This window comes from Anolis carolinensis, chromosome 3 (assembly GCF_035594765.1).
Source record: "Anolis carolinensis isolate JA03-04 chromosome 3, rAnoCar3.1.pri, whole genome shotgun sequence".
NCBI classification, from domain to species: Eukaryota; Metazoa; Chordata; class Lepidosauria; order Squamata; family Dactyloidae; genus Anolis; species Anolis carolinensis.
In genome coordinates this window covers 116,378,278-116,391,250 of record NC_085843.1, presented here as the reverse complement: position 1 = coordinate 116,391,250, position 12,973 = coordinate 116,378,278, and the positions used below count along the sequence as shown (strand labels likewise).

The window sequence follows — 12,973 nt, the reverse complement described above, 5'->3', positions numbered from 1 at the left end:
TTCTTTATTTGGCAATGTTTGGAATTATATTACACAGGAAGCTATCTAATATTGATCAGACCTGTGGTTCACCTAGTCTTGCACTGCTGACATGAATCCAGCTCACACAACATAGTAAGACAGGATAAGCAGCATGCACAATTGCTTTATATCATTTAAAATGAGGTGTATCTGGTCTTCTAGTTTGATTCACTCCCAAGAAACGACAAAGAAGCAGTCCATAAACAAACCTAAAACAAACTGTGGCTTCCTTCTTTAGTTTTCTGGCACAGAAAGTGACACAAGGGCAGAAGCTGCACCTGGATTTGTACAATGTGATAAACACACCACAAAAAAGCAACATTGTATATTTTGTCAATGCTATGGCAAGCAAGAGCAACCAAACCTGCTGCTTGTTCTCAGTAAGCCAGGGGTCATGCAGATCTCAAATACTGGGACAACTGACTGGAAATGGTTCTGCAGGATTTCAGGATTTTCCTACTCTTATTTGAAGATGATTAGCACTTACAAAACATCTGTCCTCTAATAAGCTATAATGAAGTTTTTGGTTAGAGCCCTATATGGACTTTGGGCACCATAATTCAAGAAGGATACTGACAAACTGGAACATGTCCAGAGAAGGGTGACCAAAATCGTAAAAAGTCTGAATGCCAAATCTCTGAAGAATGGCTGAGGGAATGGGTATGTTTAACTTTGAGAAGAAAAGGGTAAGACAGGCTATGATAGCCATGTGGAAATATTTGAATAGGATGTCACACTGAGGGGGCAAAATTGTTTTCTGATGCTCTAGAGCAGGGGTCCCCAAACTAAGGCCCGGGGGCCGGATGCGGCCCTCCAAGGTCATTTACCTGGCCCCCGCCCTCATTTATAATGTAATATTTTTATATCAGTTTTAATAATCTATATATATAAAAGAGTGATGGAATCCAGGCGACCGACAAAACAACAAAACTAAAGGCCCCCCAAACTCGAAATTTGACAACACAACCCACCATCCACGCCTCCAGGTTGACATAACCTAAATAAAAGAAAAATCAAGTCCTAATTAGAGGGAGAGGAATAATTGTTTTTATCCAATTGCTGCCAGTTAGAAGGCTAAGCTCCGCCCACTTGGTCTCCTAGCAACCCATTCAGCCCAGGGGACAGGCAGAGTTAGGACTCACTTAGGCAGCTTCTGCCAACCCTAAAGTTCAAAAACATGCAAATGAGAGTACATGAATAGGTACTGCTCCGGTGGGAAGGTAACGGCACTCCATGCAATCATGCCAGCCACATGACCTTGGAGGAGTCTACGGACAACACCAGCTCTTCAGCTTAGAAATGGAGACCCCCAAAGTCAGACACAACTGAACTTAATGTCAGGGGAAAACCTTTACCCTTTACCTTAACTTCTACCAATTCCTCAATACTTTATTTCCCATACCACTATACTTCGCCACAGCAACGCGTGGCCGGGTACAGCTAGTATAATATATTGTATATACATATGGGGAGCTCCGGTGGCGAAGTGTGTTAAAGCACTGAGCTGCTGAACTTGTGGACCAAAAGGTCCCGGGTTCAAATCTCTGGAGCGGAATGAGCGATCGCTGTTAGCCCCAGCTCCTGCAAACCTAGCAGTTTGAAAACATGCAAATGTGAGTAGATCAATAGGTACCGCTCCAGCGGGAAGGTAACAGTGCTCCATGCAGTCATGCTGGCCACATGACCTTGGAGATGTCTATGGACAACACCGGCTCTTCGGCTTAGAAATGGAGATGAGCACCAGCCCCCAGAGTCAGACATGACTGGACTTAACGTCAGGGGAAACCTTTACCTTTTACTATATACATATGATATTGATAATAATATTATCATTTTATACAATATAATATTAATAATACCATATAATAATATTAATTATATGTTATATATTACATATAATATTACAGTATAGTGGTATAGTTCAATATAGTAATATATAATGCTAATATTGTGCTATGCTAATAATATAATATATTGTATGTACATACAGCTGTTCTGAGTTCCCTTTGGGGTGAGAAGGGTGGGATAGAAATGTAGTAAATAAATGTAGTAAATTAATAAATAAATAATTTTGGACTTAGGCTTGGCCAAAGTCTGAAATGACTTGTAGACACACAAGAACAACAATCCCAATTAACCTGACTATCTCATTGGCCAGAAGCAGGCCCACACTTCCTATTGAAATCCTGATAGGTTTATGTTGGTTAAAATTATATTCATTTTTAAATACTATATTGGTCTTTCATTGTTATTGTTGTTGTTTTGCACTACAAATAAGATATGTGCAGTGTGCATAGGAATTTGTTCGTTTTTTTTTTCAAATGATAATTCGGCCCCTCAACAGTCTGAAGGATTGTGGACCGGCCCTCTGCTTTAAAAGTTTGAGGACCCCTGCTCTAGAGACTAAGACATTGATTCAAATGGCAGGAATAGAGATTCCCCCTAAACATCAGGAAAAACTTCCTGATGGTAAGAGCTGTTCAACAATAGGATATGCTGCGTTAGAGTGTGGTGGTGGCTCCTTCTCTGGGGGGGGGGGGGGGGGGGGTTAAGCAGAGGCTGGATAGCCATCTGTCAGGGGTATTCTCAATGTTCCTGCATGGCAGACTTGATTGGACTGGATGACCCTTGGAGTCTCTTTCAGCTCTATGATTCTATGAGTCTGAAGTGAAGAGGAAGAGTCTAGCAGCATATTTTCAGAGACCCCAGAGAGGACAGTAGTGGCCACAGGTAGGGAAGACAAAGCACTAAATCAGGAGCACTATGGAGTCTTGTGTGATCTGAGAAATGTTTGCCGAAAGAGATCTTAAATTTCTGCCTGTTAGAAGGAGACCACTCATGTAACTATCAGAATAGAGAACCACAACAGGACACCAACTAGTAAAGAATCCAAACCTTGAATTACTACTAGGTGTCCACTTTCTATATCTATATATTACTTTAACAGTATAACCTATTTTACAAATCCCAGACAGGATTGCTTCTTTCAAACATATTGAGAAGATGCCTAAGCCTGTTTCGAGAAGCATTGCAGAGGATTAGCTAATTCTGAATAAACAAGTATAGATGCTGTACATTAAACAATGCCATGTCAACTGACCATAAAACACTCATCAGTGATAGTGACTAAAAGGAAAATAAGTTTGAACAGTAGTTATAAGATCTATAGATTAATCTCATTACATTGATATCAATTTTAAAATACAATTCATTCCATGAAACAGATTTTATATAATACACTAATTTCACCTATTTAAAAACTTCAAATCAGTGTTACATTCTCATGTATAATGATTATACATAGAAATGAACAAGAAAATGCATCTGAAGTCAATGTTGGTGTTTTTTAGTGCATTACTTGAGTATCCTCTATCTGCTGAAAGTAGCCTTAAACCCTATGCCTATACAGACCTAAAATACTGGACTATCACAGCCATTAACATCCCCCCCATACTAAGTACTTTAAATCCCATTTATTTATAACATTATCCCTAACTCCTTGAGATCCCTTACTGTTCATTTATGCTCAAAGTATTTACAGAGTATTATCTACTTTTATTTAATAACTAGCTGAAAACCAGTTATTAAAGCTTGATGGGTGAAGGATACCTTTTTTCCCAAACCCATAATGACCATGTAACCACATCCTCAAGCATCACACCTATGCCTGAAGCAGAGAAGCTGGCCTGACCTACTCTCCTACAACCAAGTTCTGTATGGCTTAATAAAAGCATATGACAAGAGAAAGGGCATGTATGGAAAAGATCACTTGAATCACCTGCCAAGAGAAGCGGAACTGATAAAACTAAAAACACTGTATTTAGGGCAGAACCTAGCTTTTAAAGAGAGGAATGGCACATGAAAGAAAGCAAGAATTGCCCACTGGGGACACAACTGGGAAGAGGACAGGCCCTGTTCTTGACCCTGGTTACTCATGTCATTAAAGCAGCAATAACCAGTCAGCACGTACTTAGCTACTGCCATAATTTATCTTCTGGATATAGACAATCATATGCTGATTCAACTTATCACTGTGAAAATAAAAAAGTGCAAGATCCCAGCATTCTATTGCCAAGAGCAATACCCACCAGGACTGACTTAGATACCAACTTAGTGTGTTCTTTAGTTCCCCAAAGAGTATGGTAATGGCTTCCACATGAATGAAAGTAAACAGACGTGTGTTTATGTAAAGGTTATTAAGGAGATATACTCTTCAGTGCTGCAGTATTTATTCATATTAGTCCTTCCACCGTCCAGGAGAACAATTAGCATCTACTTGTGTGAGTATATCCCAAATTTCACTGCTTTCAAAAAAGGCCATTTCCCTCTCTGTGATGGACACAGGCACAGTGGAAAGAAGAGAAACAGCCCTACTTTGGTAATGTTCATTTTGTGGAATGGTTTATGATCCTAATTACATATTTTTCAAAGTCAAGTCTGTGGCATTCCTTCCTCCTCATTTCAACTTCTAGCACAAAAGTCCAAAGCCCATATTTAAAAACAGTAACGACATGGAGTACTAAGAGACCCAAAAAAGGGTTCTAAAAAACCCGATGCCTCAACTCTACCTAGAAGATAACAAAGACTGTCGTACTTTGGCCATATAATGAGAAAACATGATTCAATAGAAAAGAAAATAATGCTTGGTAAAGTATGTTAAATCTTATTTAGACTAGATTTGTCTAGAGGCTGGAGCTGACTTCAGCCCGCTGGTTGTTGCATAACATGCAATCTTTTTATAATGGTTTTAGGTATTGTTCTTAGTTGCCCTTATTTTAGTGTTAAATTTATATTAAAAGGTTATACTTGTATAGGTTATTTAAGTTTTTATTGTTACTTATTTCGTTTGTTACTAAGTTTTAGAGTTAGGTTGCTTTTACATGGTTTGTCCTGATGTAATTCTGTTTTGAATGTTTTTCCCTTTTTGGCATTGAATGTTTGCCATACATGTTGGAAACTGCCCTGAGTTCCTTTGGGGAGCCAGGGCAGTCTGCAAATAAAGTTTATCATTATTATTGTTGTTGTTGTTGTTAAGATAAAAGGCACTAGGAAAAGAGGATGACCCTATTTCAGAAAGATGGACTCAATCAGGAAGCCCCGGTTCAGAACCTGCAATACCTGAGCAGGGCTATTGATATTGGAAGTATCTCACTCATGGGGTTGCCTTAAGTCAAAGTCAACTTGATAGCAGTTAAAAACAAGAATGATAGGGGAAGGGGAAGGACAGGCCAACATTTGCAAGGTGAGTCTAGGAGAAGCCTGATGTGCAGCAAAGGATGTGTCTGATGTCACTATTCCTGTGTTTAAATGGCAGAGAAAGCAGCCCACATAATACTAAAACAATACCACCAACCACCTGGAAACTGGGATTTGAACATGCAGCAATGTACATCATTTAGAGAGACATGAAACTACAAGCACTGAAAATTCCTGCCTCTCTCAATATCTGAGAAGATACCACAACCCCCAATCACCCTGTATCAGAAATAAAAGGTGTGGATGCACCAGGCAGGTGCATCATACAGGTGGGCTGGTCAGGAAGTCCCGATTGGCTGCACCTTCCTGCAGAGCATACCTGGGCTCACCTCTGCATCAAATTGGAAATGGTAACAAACTAACAAAGAACACAGATTTCAAGAACGTAAGGAGACCCGTGGGTATACTGTGGATGCAAACTTATACATGGAAGAAAAAAGCAGTTAATTTTTCAGCTCCCTAAATTTTCTAATTTAAGTGACAATAAGCCTACAATCTCATTCACCCAAAGAAAGAGATTGGATCAGACTATAAAAACAGGAGGTGCTTGTCTGCCCAAGATAATATCAACACACAGCATTTGCAGAGCGCTTTAGAACAACCACCAGGTAGGGTAGGTCAGGGATGGTATTTCACGGATCTAAGAAAGCAACAAGGGAGGAGCATGGCCCTCTTTAGACACAGATCCTGCTAAGATGCTTCCCTTCTCCCTCCTGATATAAACCAGCAGCTGTCTGGCCAAGGGGGAAAAAATAAAAACATGTAATAACACAGGATCATGTGCCAGTGCTACTCCATCTTTTCTCCAAATCCCATTTGGGGGGGGGGGGGGGGGGACAGGGAATCGCTCCCACTCACACGCCCCCAAAAGCCTCCTCCTTGCCACTCCCCCACCAAAAAAAACCCTCCCAATCCACAATGGAGTCCAGAAATATGGGTTTGGGATTCAGTCCCCTTCTGTTTACACACAAACAGGAAATCTCCCCAGCTGAAGGGGCCCTTGCTTCTTCCCCAGGGGAAGAAGGAAAAGACCAAACCCCTTGACCACCCACTTCAGATGGGGCAATTTTCAGGATTTCAGATCAGTCTTCCTCTCTGTACACAGAAACAGGACATCTCCCCAGCTGAAGGGGCCCTTCCTTCTTCCCTAGGGGAAGAGGGAAGTGACTAAACCCCTTGACCACTCACTCCAGATGGAGAAATTTCCATGTTTGGGATCAGTCCCCTTCTCTGTACACAGAAAATCTCCCCAACCGAAGGGGCCCTTCCATCTTCCCCTTGACCACCCACTTCAGCTGGGGAAATTTCCAGGATTTGTGGGGGGACGGACCAGGCCCCCTTTCACACAACTGAATACAATCCCATATTTTCTGCTTTGAGCAGTTCAACGCAAGGGATTTTTTGCCTTGATATTCTGGGTTATATGGCTGTGGGGAAGGGCCCCTGGATCCTTTTGGAACAGTTATCTCTCCTTGATCCCTCCTGTAAAGAAAAAAAAAGCCATAGCGGCAGCAACAAAAACAAGCCCGTTCCTTCCTTCCTTCCCTTTCCCTCCCAACTCCTTTCTTTGGAGCAAAGGGGCAGGCAGCCCTCTGGAACAATAGTTCCCCCTCACGCTCCAGAAATGGAAGAAAAATGGGGGGTGGGGAGAGGATAGGTAAAGAAAACGTGGGGTGAGCTATACAAAAGGGGGGGGGGTGTCCCGTGATGTAGGTTTTCGAGAAGAGGAGGGAATTGTTCCTCCCTGGGAGAAAAAGCCTAAGCCTGAGCTGGGAGAGGGAAGGGCGGCTCTTTCCTCAAGCCTGCCTGCTGCTCGCTTCCACCCAAGCGCGCTGACTAGGCCAGGCCCGGGACGAGAGGGCGCCTGCCTTCTTGCCTGCCTGCCTTCCCCCTTCCCCAACTCCACAAGTTGATGGCGGCGGCCCCCTTCCTCTCCGACCCGCGCTTCTTTCCTACCTGGGACGAGGACAGTCCTCTCTCTGGGCTCCGGGTGATGATGATGAAGAAGAAGAAGAATGGCAGGAAAGGGGGGAGAGGGAGGAGAGGCTGCCCTCCCTCGCTGGCTCTTTTGTCTCCGCGGCGGCGGAGGGAGAAGGCTCCGGCTCCCCTCCTCCTCCACCACCTCCCTTCGCTTCCTCCTCCTCCTCCTCCTCCTCGATGCGTCCGAGGCCCAACGGCAGCTCCCTCAGCCTCAGCCCAGCCTCAGCCCCGCGGCAACGGCTCCGGGCCCCTCCCCTTCCACCCAGGCGGCAGAGAGGGCCCTCCTTCCTGCCTTCTTTCCCTCCCTTCCTGCCGCTCGGGGAAGGCGGCGACGGGAGGCCCAGGATCGCCAGCCTCCTCCTCCGCCTCCTCCTCCTCTTCCCTCAGAACTGGGAGGGAAAGGCGGGCACCTTTCTCGACGGAGGAAGGCACAGGGCCGCCCCTCGCGCCACTCCCCGCTTCATCACTCCCTTAGTGAGGAAAAGTGTGACGAGAGAAAGGGTTCCAGCCCGAGGCGCAGCCCCACGCGCCACACATCGAGGCGTGGGACTCCTCTAGGCGCCAACTCTCCTTTCCCACTCTGGGACTGCCCTCTCCCCATGGGCTGCAACTCTTCTCCAACTTCATGGGCTGTTTGTGTGTGCCCCACGGAGGCTTACAACTGTAGAGCGGGGAAAACCCCGAGGCCAAGGGCCCTTCCACGCAGCCCTATATCCCAGAATATCACGTTATCTAGTGTGGACTCAGATAACCCAGTTCAAAGCAGATACTGGGGGACTTTCTGTCTTGATATTATGGGATACAGTATAGGGCTGTGTGAAAGGGTCCTTGGTTGCTGTTGAGTTTTCCGGACTTTCTGGCCGTGTTCCAGAAGCATTCTCTCCTGACGTTTCACCCACATCTATGGCAGACACCCTCAGAGGTTGTGACGTCTGTTGGAAACTAGGCAAGGGGGGGGGGGGTGTTATAATAATAATAATAACTTTATTTTTATACCCCGCCCCATCTCCCCGGAGGGACTCGGAGCGGCTTACATAGGGCCATGCCCGACATAAAAGTACAATCACAGCAATAAAACAGTAAAAACAATTTTTCACATCAATAAGACATGTTATATATCTGTGGAAGGTCCAGGGTGGGAGAAAGAGCTCTTATCTGTTGGGAGGCCAGTGTGAATGTTGCAGTTGGCCACCTTGATTAGCATTGAATGGCTTTGCAGCTTCAAAACCTGGCTGCTTCTTGCCTGGGGGAATCCTTTGTTCTTTCTCCCACCCTGGATATTATTCCACAGATATATAAACCTCCCTTGCCTAGTTTCCAAAAAGACCTCACAACCTCCGAGAATGCCTACCATAGATGCGAGCGAAACGTCAGGAGAGAATGTTCCTGGAACATGGTCATACAGCTCGGAAAACTCACAACAACCCAGAAGGAATGCAGCATGAAACCGCTTTAACGTGGACCCGGTGTTATGGGAGATCGTGGGAGTTGCAGTTTGGCGGGGCACCCGTCCTCTTGGGCAGCGCGTAAAACTATAGCAGCCAGGATTCCAAGGCTTTGAGCCACAGGGGTTCAAAGTGGCACCGAACCGCAATATTTCTACAGTGTAGATGAAACTTTTTAAAGATGACTTCAAGCAATGTTTTGTTTTGGCTTTCCCCCTCTCTTTTCGGAACTCCCCATGTGCGCTCCTCCCTGGCAGGGCGAAAGGGCTTCTCGGGCGACTCCACCTCCTTTGCAAGCCAGGCGCGGGGCGGGTGAAGTGCCCGTCCTTTGCTCTGCCTGAGCGTGGAAGGCCGCTTCCCTGTGCCCCCCCCCCCCCCCAATTTCCCTCCACCGCCGGCTAAAAATAGAGCCCGGCTCCCGTTCCCAGAAGGGCCACCCGAGAGGAAAGGGAACTTTCAGGAATCGCGTCAGGGGCTCCGAGGACGCTCATTGGGCGGCCTCCGTGACGTCACAGGTGGAAGTACCGCCTTCCCGAAGCGGCCCAACCGGGAGGAAGACAGCCTAGACAGGAGGATGCGTCTCCTACTCTGAAGAGTGGCTGCTACTTTCACTGCCATGGCTCAACGCTGGGGTGTCCTTGGAGTTCTAGTTGTACGGTGTGTTTCTTAAGCCCTCTCTGGCAAAGACTGCTGGTTCCTCATCAAACTACAACTCTTAAGACTGCATAACATTCAACCATGATAGTTAAAGTGGTACCAAAATGTGTTATTTTTTCAGTGCACCTCCCAGCTGCATAATTTTAGCCATTCGCTTCTTTTTGTATTCAGATAGTTGTTTGTTTTGAATACTTTTACAGAATTAAAAAATGTGTTTTTATTAGTGTAAATACAAAGGATTCCCCAGGCAGGAAGCAGCCAAACCTTGAAGCTGCAAGGCTATTCAATGCTAATCAAGGTGGCCAATTGAAACATTCACACTTGTCTCAAACAGACAAGAGCTCTTTCTCCCACCCTGGACTTTCCACAGATATATAAACCCCATTTGCCTAGTTTCCAACAGACATCACAACCTCTGAGGATGCCTGCAATAGATGTGGGCGAAACGCCAGGAGACATTGCTTCTGGAACATGACCATACAGCCCAGAAAACTCAGCAACCCAATCTGTTCCTGGTTTATCCCCCTCGCCCTCCAAAAGGAAATATACACAGTCAACAGTGCTTAACAGTACAAGTTGTGTCTAGAAGTTATTTGGGTTTTGAAATACCTGTACCTGTAAGGGATGTTCAACCTGTAATTGGGTGGTTTGGTTCATTTTTTTTTTTTTACCTTGTAAGTGTTCACTTGTATTTTTTGTCCTTAATGTTTTTAAGACCATTAACAAATAATAGCAATTGAAAGTGTACGTATCAATAAAATACTGTAATACTAATGGAATTATAGACAATAGTAATAAACAATATTATAAAAGAAATATGGAACAGCACAAATCTATGTGTCAGTCTTCTTTTGTTTACAAGCCTATCCATAACTACCTAGGAAAAAGTGATGTAGGTTTACAAGTTAACATTCCAGATCCCCTTTGATCTTCAAAAATAAGCAGGACCAGCCTTGGTTGCTACTTGGATGGGAGAACACCAATGAATAACCATCACTGTGGGTTATATTTCAGAGGAAGGGACTGTCAAAACAACCACTGCGTTCTTTCCTAAGAAAACCCTGTCAAGTTAATGGGGTCTGACAGGTAACTTGAAAGTAGGTCCATATATAGCAGGCATGGGCAAACCTCGGCCCTCCAGATGTTTTGGATGTCAACTCCCACAATTACTAAGCCTACTGGCTGTTAGGAATTGTGGGAGTTGAAGTCTAAAACACCTGGAGGGCTGAAGTTTGCCCATGCCTGATATATAGCAAGTAATTGCCAAATGAAAAAGCCAGAGTGGCATCATAGTTTGAGCATTGGACTATGACTCTGTAGGCCAGAGTTCATGTCCCTGCTTGGCCATGGAAACCCACTGGATGACCCTGAGCAAGTCACATTCTCTCAGGTGAAGGAAAGAGCAAACCCTCTCTGAACAAATGTTGCCAAGAAACCCGCATGGAATGTGTACCGAGAATCACCATACATCACAAGTGACTTAAAGGCACACAGCAACAGTGCCAGAGGAACCAGACACGAGGAAATATTCCACAAATGGTGCTGGATTGAGAACACAACTTTTTAAAAGTTACTTTTTTGGCTGTCATAGCTCCTGGCAGGGGCTTCGTAAAATTAATCCAAAAAAGTAACCCTTTCATGCTCTTATTGAAGACCTTGGCGTAACTAGTTGCTAATCCCAAGTAAAATAGAATCAGTAGTTGAATCAGCATTTATGTAAATACTATCAATCCAGTCAGTGTAAATCTACAATTTATGTAGATTCTATCAATCTACGGTTGGGACTAGCTATTGGATTTAGGCCATTTGCCAGAATTTCATAATATACTTACACAGGATTCTGCTGTTGTCACCAGTATCAGCAATTCCCCATTCTTCTTGCAGTCCTGCTCCCTCCCCTAAATGCTCTGGAGGACTGAGAAAAACACTACTGCAGTTTTTTAACACTACAGAAGGCAGCAGTATCAGGCACAAAATTGCACTGCTGAATACTCTGCTAGAACTTCTCTTGTTTCCAATTGTCTGTTCCTTCGCTTCATGCATCTGATAGAGTAGATCTAAGCCTATGTGTGAAGGCACGCTGGGGGGAAATGGCTATCTCTAGGTCTGGCTACCCAAGCGGCTTCGGTTTACCTTATAATTATACCTCAAACCCCAAAGTAAATACTCTAGAAGCTGATTAAAGATAACCAAAAATATGTTTATTGAAAACAGGAAACAGTCTTTTTAATGTATTAGAAATAATATGAGGTAAAATCACTGAAATTATACAGAAATAAAACTATATTGATTGAGAATGAAAGCTATAGAGACTTTAAAGGATAAACACACAAGCTATGAGGAAACTATAAGGTAAGGACTATAGGGTATGTACAAGGCTATGATAAGCACTATCTATAATGACTTTAGTGGTAAATACCAGCTATAGTGAACTATCTATAATAACTCTGAAGTAAACTATAAGGTGATAAGCTATAAGGTAAGTACATAAGGTAGGTACATAAGGTAAGTACATAAAGCTATGGTGGTAAGTACAAGGTGAACTATAAGCTTTGCTATCTTTGAGGTAAATACTTTACTATGAGGTATACTATCTAAGCTATAGGTAAGTACAAGGCTATGAGGTAAACTGTAAGGTAAGTACAAGGCTATGAGGTAAACTGTAAGGTAGGTACAAGGCTATGAGGTAAACTGTAAGGTAAGTACGTGGCTATGATGAGCTCTATCTGTAATGGTAAGTATGAGGCTATGAGGTAAATACCTAAAGCTATGATGTGACTATAAGGTAAGTACGTGATTTATGTTGCCTGTTTGAATTTGCCAGGTCAAAGAACCCAGACCAAATTCTAAGACCTACCTCTAAGAGGTTTTTCTCTGGAATGGCCAAAGGAGGGGAAAAAGCCTTAGAGGCAAGCTCACAGGCTGAACCATCTCATCCAAACCTAAAGGGTAGTCCCAAGCTCCACCCCCAAAATGAGAGCCAATGGAACATTCCTCCCAAGAACAGCAACCAGGAAATAAGCAAGGGAGGGAAAGCCAAGTAGGACAGCACACTATGAAATCTTATACTACCAATTTCTTTTTTTCCGTTAATCTCAAAGGCGCTACAAGATCCATTTGCCCTGTAATTGCGGTAACTTTTGTTCAAAGAAGTTGGTCCTAGTCAACAATCTGGACTGAATATTCTGAAAGATGAAAAACATTCGGGATATTGGCATATTCATAAAATATCAAGAGTAAAACTTACTCCCAAACTAGCCTTTATATAGAAACTTGAGAAACATATTTGAATTAGCATAAAATAATCCAGAATATTTATTTTGATTAAACAAATCAGATAGGAGTCAGGGTTCCACGGGAAATAGTTGTCTTCCACAGGGTTCCATGACCAAAAAGGTATGGAAACAGCTGATTTAAGGAACCATCTGCATTGCAGAATTATAACAGATGGACACTAGTTTAACTGCTATGAATCTATCCAATGAAACTCTGAAATTTGTAGTTTGTTGTGTCATCACAGCTTTCAGACAGAGGGGTAAATATCACACAACACTACACATCCCAGAATGACATAGCATGGCAATTATGTCGTCACACTGCTATAATTCTGCAGT

General features: G+C 43.6%; 1 protein-coding gene across 2 annotated transcripts in view; it reads right to left on the bottom strand.

The window, feature by feature from the left end:
• Positions 1–7,414, bottom strand: part of nck2 (NCK adaptor protein 2) — an 87,022-nt gene extending 79,608 nt beyond the window's left edge. Inside the window, exon 1 of one of the 2 annotated variants that reach the window (XM_008107071.3) lies at positions 7,234–7,414. The gene's annotated coding sequence lies outside the window, so the exon portion shown is untranslated. The remainder of the gene's footprint in view (positions 1–7,233) is intronic. The other variant, XM_003218738.4, reaches the window with a different exon arrangement.
• Positions 7,415–12,973: the final 5,559 nt, after the last annotated feature.